Genomic DNA, 15,419 nt, shown 5'->3' with positions numbered 1-15,419 from the left:
CTTGGCTAGAGCCAGGCAAGACAATCCCTGACATCTGCAGGGCTCCTGGTGGCTGCTCTCACAGCCCGGGCACAAGGAGGTCAACTGATTTTCTCAGGTCACCAGTGCGTGAGCAAATGATTCATCCAGATTTTCCTGGCTCCTAAACCTTTGCTCAGACCACAAGGCTGCTTAGTGACTTAGCAGGGCTCTGGGGAAGTCAGCTATAAATTGCAAACACGCTATGGCCAAGTGACCGGCTGTGGCGTTATCCACGTGCCATTGGTGAGTCCAGGGGGGCTGGCTGGTAGCTGGGAATTACTGCCAGGGTGAGGAATGCCAGTTGTTTGATGAAGCAATGGCTTCAGACAAAAAAAAAAAATTGTTTGCCTTGCCTCCTACTTTATGGCAAAATATTTCCACCTCTGTCTTTTCAGCCTGACTCCATGCAGGGCCCGGTGCTGTGACCCTGCAGGGAGTTGCTCCTTGGAACTGGGACTGGTTTGTATGGCCTGAGCTCAAAGTGATGCCTGGAGAGGCTACCTGGAACAGAGGCTAGACAGAGTTAAAGGAATAAAACAGGTGTTTATTAAAAGGCCTTCAAGGGATACACCTTGGGCAGTACAAGAACCCTGCTGTGGCTCTACCCAAGATGTATGACTGGTCCTGAGTTTTCACACTTAAATAAGTTTTGGTCCATTTACATATTGGGATTAATTGTCCAATTTCAGCTTCAGGTTATGAAGTCACATCCTCCCACGTTGCTCTCCTCAATTCGCTGTTTTTTATACTTTTGGGCCTGAAGCTGCAACAGTGTCCTTGGTTCTCAGGCTGGAAAAGTTTTGTCTAACTGAACTGTGAAGAGAACTTGCTAACACTTTATATGAAATTCAGAGTTACACACCAAGGCAGTACAGAACCTGGGAAATATGAAAGCTTAAACTTAAGGCATCAAGACCACCCCAGGTGACAAAGCCATCACCTGAGTCCTGCAGCCTCAGCAGGGCAGGATGGCCAAAGGGACCCTGCTGCCCCTCAAGGCTCAGTGACACCTCCCAGGAGCACAGATGTCCCAGGTCAGGCCCAAACACAACTGCACACCAGTGTGCCAGTGGTGAGAGGATGGGCATGGATTTACCCACTCAGCCCTGGGGGATGGCTTAAACTCCAGCTGAGATCCTCAGCTTTTGGGAATGATGGCTAAATGAGCTAACCTGCGCTGGGAAATGTGCTGCTGATCTTTGGTGACATCTCAGCTTGCTCTGGTGGCACCATGGTGCTGGTACCATCTGAAACACAGAAATATTTCCTTTTAGGAGATGCCTCTTGATTTCCTCTTGCTGGTTGTGCTAGACTCAGACAGCAGCCAAGGACCAGTAAGTGCAGATGGGAGAGAGGGCTGCAAATGCCCCAGGCCAGGCTGCTCTGGCTTCTGAGCATCCTCACAGTATGGGGAGTTATTACCACATTGCTCTATTTTAATAATAATCTATTACACTTCAAACATATGAAATAAAACAGGGCACGGAACATCAAGCCGCCAGAATTAAGATTTTATGTTTGTTGTTTTTTTTTTTTTTAGGAAATCCCTGGACATCAATGGGCAAACTGAGGGAGTTAGACACTACAAAGAGAAGACAAGAGAGGGGGCCCAGCTCCAGGCCCCCTCTCAGCCCTGCAAGGAGCAGCTGAGGACAGCTGGCACTAATTGGCACTTTCCTTGGCAGCAGATGAAGTGTGCAGGAGACAATGGGGCCTGGGCTGGCTCCTCGTGCCCAGAGGTGATCCCCAGGGCTGAGAGCAAAGCTCACTGAGAGCACAGCCAGGAGAGGCTGCAGTGCCTGCTCCGCTCAGGGGGAACAGCCTGGGTCTGGACGTCAGGGCAGGTGCACAGGATGTGTGCCCACCATAGGACACTGGTGGCAATTCCATAGGCACAGGATGTGTGCCCACCACAGGGCACTGCTGGCACTCCCACGAACACAGAATGTGTGCCCACCACAGGGCATTGGTGGCAATTCCACAGGCACAGGATGTGTGCCCACCACAGGGCACTGCTGGCACTCCCACAGGCACAGGATTTGTGCCCACCACAGGGCACTGGTGGCAATTCCATAGGCACAGGATGTGTGCCCACCACAGGGCACTGGTGGCAATTCCATAGGCAAAGGATGTGTTCCCACCACAGGGCACTGATGGCACTCCCACACTGAGGGGACAGCAGGCCTGGAGCACACCATGCTGCTGGCACCGAGCACCAGCGGTGTGGCAAAGCCCCTGATCACGTTGGCTGGCCCTGAGCTGCTGGTCAAGCCCAGGAATGCCAGTGAGACTCAGGCTTCCTGCAGGGTCCCATGCTGGGAGCTCACAGCAGGAGGGGAAAGGGCCTAGGAAAAGCTCCGTGCAGTGGTGGTGTTGCTTCATGCAGAGCTGGGAAGAAATTTAAAGCTGTGATACCTGGAACACAAAGAGGCAGCTAGAAAGGACAGGCAAGAGCAGGAAACTTCTTCATAACAGAACGCCACTTGGCAAGGAGGGATAAAGGAAACAAGTTTTTTTAATAAATGAAATGATCATGTAACTTCTGGATTGCGTTATAGTGAGGATTTTTGTGTGTACATACAGTAATTCCATCAGCACTGTGTGTATTCATTATCTTAGACATCTATTGGCAGCTCAGAGGCACCATTTCCTTTTGAACTTTGTGAACAAATTCAAATGGGGAGGGGGAGAAAAACCATCCCCACTTTCCAAAAAGTTCTCCATGGTCAAAAGGCCGCGAGCTTAAGCTGCACTGAGGCTCTGAGCCAGTTGCAGCAGTATCCCAGCAGTGACATCTGAACCCCTGTGTTTAGGATTACCACCCAGGTTCTCCAAAGCTAAAGACACTTTTGAAATTATTTCATGAAATGCAAGCCAAGTAAACTCGATTATGCTCTCCTTGTTTGTCCCCTGGAGTGGGAACACAGAGTTTAGGCTTTGGTGCCTTCCCTGGTCCCTCAGCACAAACAGGAGAAGCAGCTGAAGGACTTGGAAGCTGCAGGGATGAAGTGGAGCTCTCGGGCGGTAACGAGAGCGGAGCTGAGGGAAAACAGCTGCGAGCTGGACACCAGCAGGGTCCAGAGCTGTCCTCAGGGAGCGGTGGGAGGGGTGGTCCCTCACCTCGGGAGGTCCTCAGCCCTGCCGGTGCCGCGATTTGTCCCCATCCAGCCCTGCCGGTGTGGCCGAGCTGCTCTGCTGCAGCTGGAGGAGACAGCCTGGTGGGGAAGAGGAGCTGGGGGAAGGAGAGGAGCCCAGCAGGATAACGAGCTCGCAGGATGCAGATGCACGTTTGGGCTGCAGCTCCCACACAGCCACAGCGCCCGGCAGCGCCCAGCCACACATGTGGAGTCACACAGCGAATAATTCGGGGCGGGAGGCAGCTTTAAAGGTCATCCAGCCCAACCTCCCTGCGACGAGCAGGGACATCTTCAACCAGATCAGGTTGCTCAGAGCCCCATCCAACCTGACCTTGAATGTTTCTGAGGGTGGGGCATCCCCCGCCTCCTCGGGCAGCCTATTCCTATGTAAAACACCCTCGCTGTGAAACACTTCTTCCTTATGTCGAATCTAAATTGACCCTCTTGTAGTTTAAAACCATAACCCCTTGTCCTATTGCTGCAGGTCCTGCTAAAACTCTGTCCCTATCTTTCTTATTAACCCCCCCTGTAAATGCTGAAAAACACAGTGATGAGGTCACCCCAAAGCCTTCTCTTCTCCAGGCTGAACAATCCCAATTCCCTCAGCCTTTCCTCCCAGCAGAGCTGCTCCATCCCTCTGATCCCCTTGGTGTCCCTGCTCTGGCCTGGCTCCAGCAGCTCCCTGTGCTTCCTGGGCTGGGCCCAGGGCTGGATGCAGCCCTGCAGGGGGGGCTCAGCAGAGAGGGGCAGAGGGGCAGAATCCCCCCCTGCCCTGCTGCCCTGGGGCTCTGGGTGCAGCCCAGCACAGGGGGGTTTGGGGCCAGTGTTGCCCATCCAGCCCCAGAAGCTGATGCCGAGCTTGCACTGATTTCCTCAGGGCTAGTTCCTGCTTTCACACATCTTCTCACCTCCCTTTGCAGGCTGCAGAAAGGATTTTTGGCAATTCCATGACTGATGTGTGCCTCCACAGGCACACAGCTCAGCAGCAGGATCTGGCCTGGGCTACACTCAACTTTACACTGAACTCTCATTTCCTCCGCTCTGTACCAATCTTGGTATCTCTGGGGATTCTCCTGTAATAATCCTGTCTATGCCATTGACTTAGACAATAGTAATTGAGCTTCAAACTTAATTACAGTATGAGAACAAGCTGTCACTTGATTGAAGACACTTCTTGATTATTTATTGAAATAAATAATCTTACCTGACTTTGCAACTTGACATGAAGGGATTAGACATTGGGGTATCTTTTATGGCTGTGTTTACATCCTTCCTGTCAGGTACAGCACTTTAATAAAATACCAACCCCTGGCTTCCAAAATGCTCCCAGAGGCTCTCCTTTCCCTAAACTTCCATTATTGGTAGTTTAGAGAAAGAAGAGACGAGAGAAGGATTCTCTCTGATCCCTCACCTAAGTGATTCCTCTGATCCTTCCCAAGTCCCACCCAGCTGATCCTGCTGCCAGGCTGCCCTCTGGCCCTGAGACCAGGGGATGCTGGGCAGGCAGGATCTGCTGTGGCTGCAGAATCATGCCCTGGGCAAGAAATGTCTCAAATTAAAGGATTGATAGGATGAGGCAAGGGGGTTCAACCATTGCTCTTACAGGGATATTTGGGCCTTCCAAACAGGCATTGTGTCCACAGGCTCGTCCAGGGAAGCCGAAGTGGCTGAAGATGCTCTGAGAATCAGCCTGTACTTAAGGGAACTCATTTGCTTCTCCAACAAGTAGGAGCAGCATCATTTATTCCAGAGCTGTTTGCCTGGAATTCTCTGTGGGACCACATGAGCCCTAAGAAGCTATTAATTCCCTCCAGCCTTTACAGTTACCCCTCTGTAATGATCAATGTTTTGGGCACTTGGTCTTAGAACAACAGTTTTTAGAGAGCAGTTCTTCCCTGCTGTGACTTGATGTCTGCCTCTGTTACTTCACAATCTGAAATAAATCCTTTGCCAGATGTTCCAAGGCCAAAAAAATGCATCTGGACCCACAGAGAGTTGAGCTCCAGGTTCAAAACACAAACCTGGTTCTCACCTGCCAGGAGGCTGAGCTACCTGAGACCACTTCAGGCTTCAGAAAAACTTGAACTTCTGCCAAAATTCCTAATCAATGCCCATTTATATTTTGTTGGATTTGTTTCCTACCAGAAATCTTGGTTTTATGAGCAGAGACATAAATCTTAAAGGTGTTGCTTATTTTATAATCCAAACCTGGTGATTTTTTTTGTACCCATTTAGTTATGGGTGAATCACACACCTTTGCTGATGCACTCACAGCACTTTCCTCACAGATGTATCAGCTGTGGGTGCGTCAGAGAGAGAAAATCTTCTCTTGCTGATACCTGAGCCTGAAGCACACTATGTTTCAGTTCTCGTGCTTATGTTTCAGTGAATTCCACTCTCAAAATGGAAACGTGGGAGTCCTGGTTCCTGACTGCCACCTTACAACGTGCAGAAGAGTTACAAGAGTGGGATGCACACCCTGGGAGTGCTCAGGGACCCTCACCCTGCTCCAGTCCACCAAGGCAGGGGGTGTGTGAGCAAAGCTGCATCCAGCCAGGCTTCTGCCATCTCCTCTTCCTACAGACTCAAACATGACCTCAGATCCCAGCTCTCCTCCTGCTGTCCTCTTGTTATTCCCTTTTGGGTCTGGGGGAGTGGTCAAAGAACATCCTCTCTTGTCCTTCCAAGGGGCCAAACATTCTTAAGCTTAAGGCAGGAAAAGTTTTCCTGTCACATTCTTGAACTGAGGCAAACAGACAAGACTTATGAAGAAGGACCAGGAGGGTTTCTGTCCCATTAAGGGAATTTATGAGAAACTCGGTACAGTTTTAGAAAAAAAAAGAAAGTGTTTGCTTGGATGATGGACGTCTGTTGAATATTAATCTTTTTCTGGGTATATCGCTTCTTAAAGAAAGCCTAAATTATTCAGGAGTATTTGCATGCTGAGATATGGCAAATTTACAGGCAGTACAAATCAGACTTTTGCATCTTAATATGAAAGGAAAGAAAGTCCCAAATTTGGCTTCTTAATACTTTATTGGCCATCTCCTGCTAAGTAAAATAATTAAGCTGCTCATTAAGACACACCATATATCATGCTGGAACAATGGCCACGTTAATCCTTATACACAGCATCAGCAAAATAACTGTGAGATGCCACAAATCCATGGTTTAGGTTTTTCTTTTTATCCATTTGCTGTTTTACAGGATGGCAGTGACAGGGACGTCACCGGTGACAAACAGCAGGCACGCAGCAGCCTCTGCCCCGGGGAGGTGCCAATCTGTGAGGGCTGGGGAGCTTAGAGGTGGCCAGGGCTGCCCTGGGGGTGTCCCCCACTTTGTCCCCCTCTGTCCAGGACAGTGATGTCATCCCCCGGGCTGTGCTGGCCTCTGTCCCCACTGCCACGGCGGCGCTCGCAGGGAAGCGCCAGCCTTATTTATGTAACAGCTGCTGTTTTTAGGTGCTGTCACTCACACGTTCGCTGCAAAACATGGTACTTGAAGAGCTGCTACACTAGTACAGCATATGCCGGAGGCAAAACTATATATATATTAAAAAAAAAAAAATCCCTGTAAAAAAAGAATTAGAGCAGGATTATCACAGTGTGGCGGCCTCCCATCCACATCTCAGCTGGAGCAGCGCCTCACCAGGGCCACATTTTGGAAATGCTGTGCTGCCTGGGTTTAAAGCCTTTGTGGATGGAGTTGATTTTATTTTATTTCTCTGGTCAGGATCACAGGGGATGCTCTATGTGATCCAATTCCTGCAATTGTCAGCAGCTCTAGGCTGGTGCCGGTGATCTCGTGTGGAGGAAGGAGCTGGGACTCAGCAGTCAGGCAAAAGCAGCCCCTGTCAGGCTGGGGCTGAGGGCACCCTGCCTACCTCTGCTGCCCTCCACCTACCTCAGGGTCACAGGTTTCTCCTCATGTTCAGTGCAGGGAAAAAATACTCTCAGATGTGCATGCACAGGTTTTAAATGCACGTGATGCATTCTGACTGAAATCCAGCAGTGACGGTTCTGAATGGAGATATCCACAAAGATTTCCATCAAAAGTCCTGTTCATGCAGTCGGAAACTGTGATGCAAAAACCGAGCTGCTGCTGGAAAATGTCCCCTCAGAGCAGGGCACTGTGTGACCTCCGTGCATCTGAAGTCTTTCAGTGGTGATGGCTTATCATCAGAGCTTATCCTTCAGACTCCCATTGCTTGTTCTCAAAAGCAGATCTCTGCTGTAATTTAGGGTTGTTTTAAAGCAGCTACATCAATTTTCCTTCGTCCCCCAGTTTGTGGAGGTGAACGTGTATAGGCACCCTGTGCTTCCTGGATGACTGGAAACCTCCCTGCTGGCTCCAGAGGACTTTGGCTTTGGCTCTCCCAGTAAACTGTCCTCCATGTCCTAACCAGCATCTCATGCTCCCCATCATTTCTCTTCCATCGCACACATTTAATACTACACCCGTGAGCAGCTGAGTGTGAAAGAAGGGAGAAACCTGAAAGAAATTAAGGAAAGCAACTGAATGGAGTAGAATAGAACAGAACAGAATATTTCACTTGGAAGGGACCTATGATGATCATCCAGTCCAACAGCCTGAGCACTTTGGGGCTGACCAGAGGTTGAGGCACATTGTAAAGGGCATTGTCCAAATACCTCTCAAGCACACCCAGGGCATTGACCACCCCTTTAGGAAGTCTGCTCCAGTTTCCCCACCTTCTTGGTACAGAAATGCTTCCTAATATCCAGTTCTAAACCTCTCCTGTGCAGCTTTGAACCTTTCCCATGCATCCTATCTCTGGATACCAGGGAGAAGAAATAATCAAGCCCTCTTGCAGGGGAGAAGATGACAGATGGATGCCTGGTGGTCTCCTGTGTACCTGGGTGATGGCCACATCTTCTCTCACTTTGCCAGCTGCAGGTCTCTGTCCACAGATGTGAGAGGAGGAGGGAAAGGGTGAGATGGATGGTACAAAATCTCAAGGATCTCCCATGTGTCCTGCTTCCTGCCTGGACCAGAGGAGCCAGGAGGGAATCCACCTAATGAAACACTTCAGCTTTTGCATGGAGCAACCAAGAAGCTCTCACCTCAGCCCCACACCTCTCCTGTATGCTTCTGGCCGTTCTCAATGCCTCTGGCCCGGCTGGTGCACATCAGAACCTCTCCCCCCAAACCAGGGCAGTGACCTGCAGCAGCTGTGAATTTGACGGGGCGCACTGGCTTCAGCTCACGCAGCTGTGTTTGATTTACATCTGGAGCCACTTGGAAGTTCACGTCAGAGGAAGGAAGGGGCAGAAGCGGCGCAGGAGGGACGGCTCGAAAAATGCCCTCTGCTGGAAGGAGCCAACCCCACGGAAGGGAAACGGCTGGGAGAGGAGTCAGGCACTGATTTTCTCCCTCTTCCCCTTGCCCTGACGATGCCAGGCTTCCTGCAAGTACTGATTATGATGATTACAGTGTTTCTGGTGTGTGTATGTGTTTGTGCACACGTGTGCAGCGGTTTCTCACTAAACCTCACTCGGTTGGACGCTGCCAGATGGTACAAAAGCTTACCGGAATTTCATTTTCAAATAAACCACAGACTTGGATGAGCTAATGTTGTTCCACATAGAAAGCCACAAAATTCAACAAAGTGATGTTGTTTCAAGACGAGGACATGTCAAGTGAGGGAACCATCCGGTCGGCTCTGAAAGAGCTACACACTCCCCCTCATGATTTTGGAGGCTGTTTATGTACCAATGCCGGGCATGTGGCACTGCAGCTCGGGTTAAACCTCTCCCCACAGCTGATGCCTGTGGAGCAGAGCCTTGGCAGCAGTGGCGCAGCAACCACATCTGCTCATAAGCCTTCCTGTTTTGTTTGAACTGCTCCTGGAAGGCTGGTGGCCCCCGAGGATCTCCTTCTCCACAAGGACAGGTACACAGCACTGCTGGGGGATGCAGCTCCACATGGACACCCTTGCTGCTGCCAGCTGACCTCCTGTGATACTCCGCTCCTCCAAGCCCAGAGCCTTGCAGTTGTCCAGGAACCACCCTGGGACCAGTTGTCCATTTGATATGTAACTGTGTGCTGTCTCAGCTCTGCCAGGAGTGGTGGCTCTGGGTGGGCAAGGATGAGCCACTTGGACACCGAGGGATAAAGCAGCAAAAGGACTTCAGCACTGCAGCGGTTCCCACACCCAAAAGCACATCTCCAGAGGCCTTCTCTCCCTCCTGAACCTCCAGGGCGAGAGTCACGAATCTGGCAGCAACAGAGGCTGAGCGGGGCAAGGATTCAAGTCAGTCACAGGAAGAGAGCCCTGCTCAAAGACCCAGCTCTCCCTGCATCCCTGCATCCCTGCCCCAAGCTGTCTGGCAGAACCAGGTATGTACTTGCTGTGCATTTAGTCCCAGACAGCCTAATGCTGGCGTGAATAGTGCTGTGATTTAATAACGAATTGGCAAAAGCCTTCCCTCCCCAGCGAGAGCCACCTCCAGCCTGTGGCCAGAAAATTAGGTCTTGGCCTGGCTTGAGGATGTGTGGCTGGGGAAAGTGAGCCTGGTGCTGGGGGCCAGCAGCCACAGCACAGCCTCCCACGGGATTCTGGCACAGGGCAAACCTGCAAAAGAGTTTCAGTGCTGTGACAGTGAGAGTCTGCAGCTCCCAGGCTGGAGGACCCACAAGCACAGGGCTAAGAGAGGCCAGGTCTCCAGGAGAGGAAAATGGAGTCACCACCAGTGCCCTGAGGAGACTTAACAGTGGTGGTGGCATTTTTCCATGTCCCAGCACTGCAAGAAGCACCTACAGCCACATTTGCCACAGTTAAGATTTAGTTTCCATTTTAAAATGCATTCACTATTGATGTCCTGCTGTGGAGGGTTGAGCAAGCACCGGCTCAGCCTGATGGATGCAGCACTGCTCTGCCTTGGGCTGAGGGTCTCTCTCTGGCTGCTTTTCATGCCTATTTTCAGCTGTTGCCATGCTGCCTGTTTATTTCAGCCTGTTGTTTCCAGGCATGTGGCCTTCCTGCTCCTAAGGAAGCATCCAAACCTCAGCAGAGAGAGCAAAGACATACAGTAAAGGCATTTTTTCCTTCTTAAACTCTCAAACCTGCAAGATGGATTTTGTTTCAATTGCATCTTTATAAATAAATTTCTATTTCACACTCACCTGTTCATTTTCTGTCCTAGTTAGAATCAATATCACTGGTAATTGTCTGTCAGAGCATTTATGCATCACTGGAAGGTGACTAACAAGGGAAAGTCTTTTTCTTTATCTATATTTTTTCAGACCACTTTCAGTGAATTAACCAACAAGACTGATGTAGACTAGGTCCTAATTTTTTTCCACTAAATAAATGCATTCTCAGAAGGAGAAGCAATCAGAGCCTTCCTGGTAGCTCTGACAGCCCCAGCAGGAGGGTCATCCTGTGAAGATGTGACCTCTATTCCTGAACCATCCTGTCTGATGGACATCTGTGTTGCATCCCTGGCTGCAGCACAGGAGTCTGAGGACTCCTGCTTGTGCCTCCCCCACCAGCCCTGCTCTCAGCAACTTCCCTCCTCAAGGATGGTCTTCTTCCCTCCTCATCCTCCACCCAGCATGAGTATTTTCATGGCTGAGCTTCTTATTTGACCCCTAATCTATGTTTGGAAAGTTTTCCTAATCAGTCAAAGCGACTTTGGCTGGACCTGCTGCTAAAAGGATGAATGAATACCTTGGGTCACAATGTCCATTTTACTGGTGAGCTGTCCTGTATCTCCTTTTATTTCTTCCACCTTCCTGTTGCAATGGTGAAAAACAACCTTGTGAGCTCCTTCTTAGGCAGAAGCAGCCAATTTATTCCTTGTTTGTACAGCACCAAGTGCTCTGGAGCCACTATCCACTGTGACACATTGTTTTTTACAGCACATGAGCTGCAGACACCTCAAATATTAACACAATGTCCTGGGGTTCCTGGGGTGACTTTATGATGCTTGTATCCCCATTCATGTGTTTAGCCCAGAAATAAGTTTTGCACTTTTACACACACACAAACCCCTGGATAAATCCTTTTGCTGAAGCTTCTCCAAGCAGCTCCATGGGATTGCCCAAGGGAGAGAATGAGCCAAGATGCCCAGCTTGCTTTGGAGGCTGAAGAGCAGCAGCAAATGTTCAGCACCCCACAGCAGCCCTGCCCTGCTCACCTGGAGGGCAGAGCAGTGCTGGGGGCCCTCCCCAGGATGCTCAGGACAAGCCTTTTGCCCAGCCCTGTCCTGCTGGTGCCAGCCTGCCAGGACTCTGGAGCAGGAGGTTGGCCTCCATTTGCTCCGTGCCTGGTTCCTGCATGGCCCTGGTGACAACGGTGGTGACAAACAAGCTGCAAGTCACTCGTGTCCCCTGTCATTCTTCGTGGGGAGCTCAGCCTTGCGCAAGGCAAGTGGTTGCAAATAAAACATAAGGAATTCATCCATGAGGAATTTCTCCCACTCCCTTCTTTGCAGAGTTACCGGGACCCTGTCCAACAGAATAACAACATTTTTGAAAGCAGAGGCAGTAATTTACAGCGGTGTAAATCAGAAATGCTGCCCCAAGCCCAGCGGGTTTGCCCCACATGATTCACACGCTTGTTTGCAAACGTGAAACCCACGGTCCCTGGCCAAAAGGTTTGCAGTGGGGAGGGAAAAGGCTGGGGGCAGGAGCACAGAGATGCTGTGGCTCTCTGGGACCATGCTGGAGGTCAGCAGCAGAGCTGGGTTTGTGTTTCTCAGATTTGTGCTCTGCTGTTAGCACACATGGAATTGTGCTGCCAGCTTCCAAATGACCCAAAGGGCAGCTGGTGGTACCAAGCTGGTGGTACCAAGCTGTGACAGCCTGCTCGTGGTCTGGATCCCAGCAGGGGCATTTGTCAAGTCTTGGTCCACAATGGGCAAATCATTAGCCCCCTCTCCTTTCCTCTCCTCTCTCCAAGTGTTTTGGGGCTGGTTTTCCCACGACAGCTTTGCCTCCTGTGGTGCTCGGAGCCACACAGGCCATTTACTCTGTGTGTGGAAGGGAATAATCACCATGGAAATGAGTAGCTATCAGCAGTGAATCTTCTAATCCCACAGGATGAATTTCAGGCTCAGTCCCAGAGAAGGTGGTCCTCCCATCAGCATCTGGTGGCACTGCTGAGTGCCAGCCTCTCCCAGCCACAGTGCTGCTTGTGAGGGTACAGCAAGGGCATTTTGGATGGAGGCTGTAGGGTGTCTTAGAGGAGAGGAGGAGGAAGAACAATGTTTCTACTTTTTTTTCCTTTTTCTTCTAGATTTTTTCTTTTTTACTTGCCCTAGTTTGCTACAATTATCATAACACACGTGGCCCACTAAATAGGGAAAAAGCCCACCAGTTTCAAGCAGAAAGGCTGGAAGATTGGGGCCATCCTGCTCCTTGCAGACGACACAACCACACTCAGGCTTTCACTGGAGCAGAAGGTGGGTTTGGGTGGTGCCTGTAGAGGCAGGGAGTGACATTTGGAGAAGGACTGGATTCCATATGCTGGGGTGTGAGTCTTGGGGCTGTGCTACCACAGCTTGCTCAGAGGACCCTGTGGGATGCTGCTGCCAGAGCCAGTGTGCCCAGAAACCACACATTCCCACTGCTTGCACAATGTCTTGGGGGGGCTTTGCTTGGGCTACTCGGCCCCCAGGGTGCTGCTTTGCACAAGCACTCATACCCTTGTGCTTGAGGGAGGTGCCCCCAGCCCCGTGGTAGGGATGAGGAATGGCCACTCCCAAGTACCACACACACAGAGTTCACTCCGGTCACCCGGAGGCTGATCCCATGATTTAAGGCAGGAGGGGCTGATTCATTTCTCTCAGCACCCAGCACAGTGTGGGTGGCTTGGTTTGTTTCTTAACTCGCCTTTGGGACACTGCCAGTGAGGGCATCCCCATCAGGTGCACCTGATGGTGACAGGGCTTGCAGGAGGATGACAGCTCCTGGGAAGGTGAGCAGAGGCTCTCCAGCCAGCCAGGATGCCCAGGTGCACGGGGAACGGCTGGGATGCAGCCCTGGCATGGCGCAGAGGGAAAACCTCTGCCAGCTGCCCCTATCACCTTCCACAGCCTTTGGCTGTCCCTGATAAAAATAGCCACTCTCCTCTGTGCTGTGCCTGCAGCAGGCAGCTGGGCACTGGGACTTTCTTTTTCAGCTGATTGCGTGGCATCTATTTTAGCAAGTAGCTGCTCTCGAGAGGTTTTGCTGATGGAAAACCTGCCCACTGCTGTGCTTGCCCCAGCCAGCCCCTGGGCTCTGCAGGCAGCTGGTGCTCCCCCTGTGTCCCTGTCCTGCAGGGCTTCTGCCTCCCCGCGGAGCCCATGGCCCTCAGCTGGTCACTGAATTTGTCACGCCTCAAAACTGGGTCTCCTTGCATCACTGCAGGCGATCAGCTGGGCCCTCTGCCTTCTTGGTGAGCATTTCAACCAAAACTTGTCAAAGCAGGTTTGGGAAAAGGGACCCCATTCTCCCACTGTCCCATGAAATAAACAGGTTCAAACTAAAGTCCCAGGGCAGGCTTATGCCTCGCTTCAACTGCGTTGGAGCATTTAAAATGGAGGTCCAGGAACTCCACAAAAGGGTCTCCAAGAAGGAGGTGTGCTGTGAAGAGACATAACAACGCACCCTCTCAGCCCACTTCTTGTCTCTGGAAGAAGCAAAGGCGCTGGGGCAAGCTGATTCTGGCTTGGGAACAGCTCATGTCCAGCCTCCTCTCTCCACTGTGCCTTTGAGCTCCAGCCTGTGGCTCCACACAGCATTGCTTTTTCCAGGAATGAGTGCTGACCATGGGAATGATGGAGCAGACACCTCAGTGGGGGCTCTGTGCTACCACACAAGCCAAGCTTCTGATCAGCCCTCAGCACAGGTAGGGAAGGAGATATGGGAGTTAAAGTTCTCTGGTGCTTTTATTTTCAGAGGCAATCAGCCAGAATTGGCTGCCTTCATTGCGGGTTCGTTCAGGGCAGCTTCATCTGAGCTGGTTTGCAGGGGCTGTAGCTACCTCCTATTCTGGAAGTCAAGCCCTCTGGACTTCTTTCAGGTGGGAAGAAAGGGAGTGGGTTGCTCTGCCATTGCTGAAAAATGCAGCCCAGGAAGGCAGCTGTGCGTGGTTCCCAGAGGCTCCCCAGGCTGCCTCATCCTGCCACTGCTGGCTCAGCAGCATCCCTGAAACCAAGGGCTGCCCAGCCCCACGAGCAGTGATGGGACACAGTTCTTGCATTGCAGCTCCCTCTGTGTCCCCTGTGGGATGCATTCAGGGTTGGGATGGGCTGGAATGGGTGGCTGCAGGATGGAACTCGGTGCGGGAGGGCAGGGAAGGAGCTGAACAGCTGCTGCCTCCTTTTCCTCCTGCTGTGGGCTGCAGGAAGCACCCTGAGAGGAGTCAGGTTCCTCCTTCTCCCACTCCCTTCAGGCCTGGAGTCTGTTTGGTGGAAAGAGTGAAAGGGGACAGCAGATGAGTGCCTGTGGTATGTGCCACGGTCAGTAATTTTCTCATCCTTCTTTCACAAGCTCCCCCAAACCCTCTCTCACAGGATCTCCAGACAGAGGCTGGAGGACATCAGCCATCCCTTTCATGGAGCCAGCAGCCTCCCTGTGGATGCGGGTCCTGCCTCTCATGTAGCTGCATGAGCATTGCTCTCTCCCTGGCAGCCTGCCTGGGCACTGCCACAGCTCAGGGGTGGCCCTGAGTCCCAAGAGCCTCAGCAGCAGAGACCCACTGCCCCCTCGGGTTTTTGGCATCCCCCTGCAACCCTGTGCCACCTACCCAGTGCCAGCAATGTGCCACTTGCCCGAGACACGCCTGCCATAGCTGGCCTGTGCCCTTTTGCCTCTGAAAACAGAGCAGTGGGTGATGCTGGAGAGCAGAGAGGCAGAGAGAAGGGGTGCAGGACTTGCCTCTCACCGTGTGTCCTGCTGGCTGGGTGAGCTGTTTGCTTGTGCTGCTGCAGCCAGCCCTGGGATGGTGCAAACCAGCAGCTGCCAATTGACGTCAGAGGAGCGCCGGTGGTTTGTGTGAGCTGAGGGACTGCTTCTGCTCAAGGTGGGTTTCCAACACCACATAGAAATGCTTAAATCCCCCCCTTCCCCTCCCTCTGCTCCGGGAAACAAGTGCCTTATTTCATTCACTGGCTGGTTTGGTTATGGCGTGAGTCCTGCCCATATTTTGGCTACTCGGTTGTTTGCTGAGGACCGAGCAGCCCAGTTAATACTAGCAAAGAGCAGGGGAGTGAAAAAAGAGGAGGGAAATAGGGCAAAGCCAAGTTTAATCTC

The sequence above is a fragment of the Agelaius tricolor genome, unplaced genomic scaffold, assembly GCF_023055355.1.
Source record: "Agelaius tricolor isolate 1412-34295 unplaced genomic scaffold, bAgeTri1.0.p SCAF_3, whole genome shotgun sequence".
Lineage (NCBI taxonomy): Eukaryota > Metazoa > Chordata > Aves > Passeriformes > Icteridae > Agelaius > Agelaius tricolor.
This window is presented reverse-complemented; position numbering follows the sequence as displayed.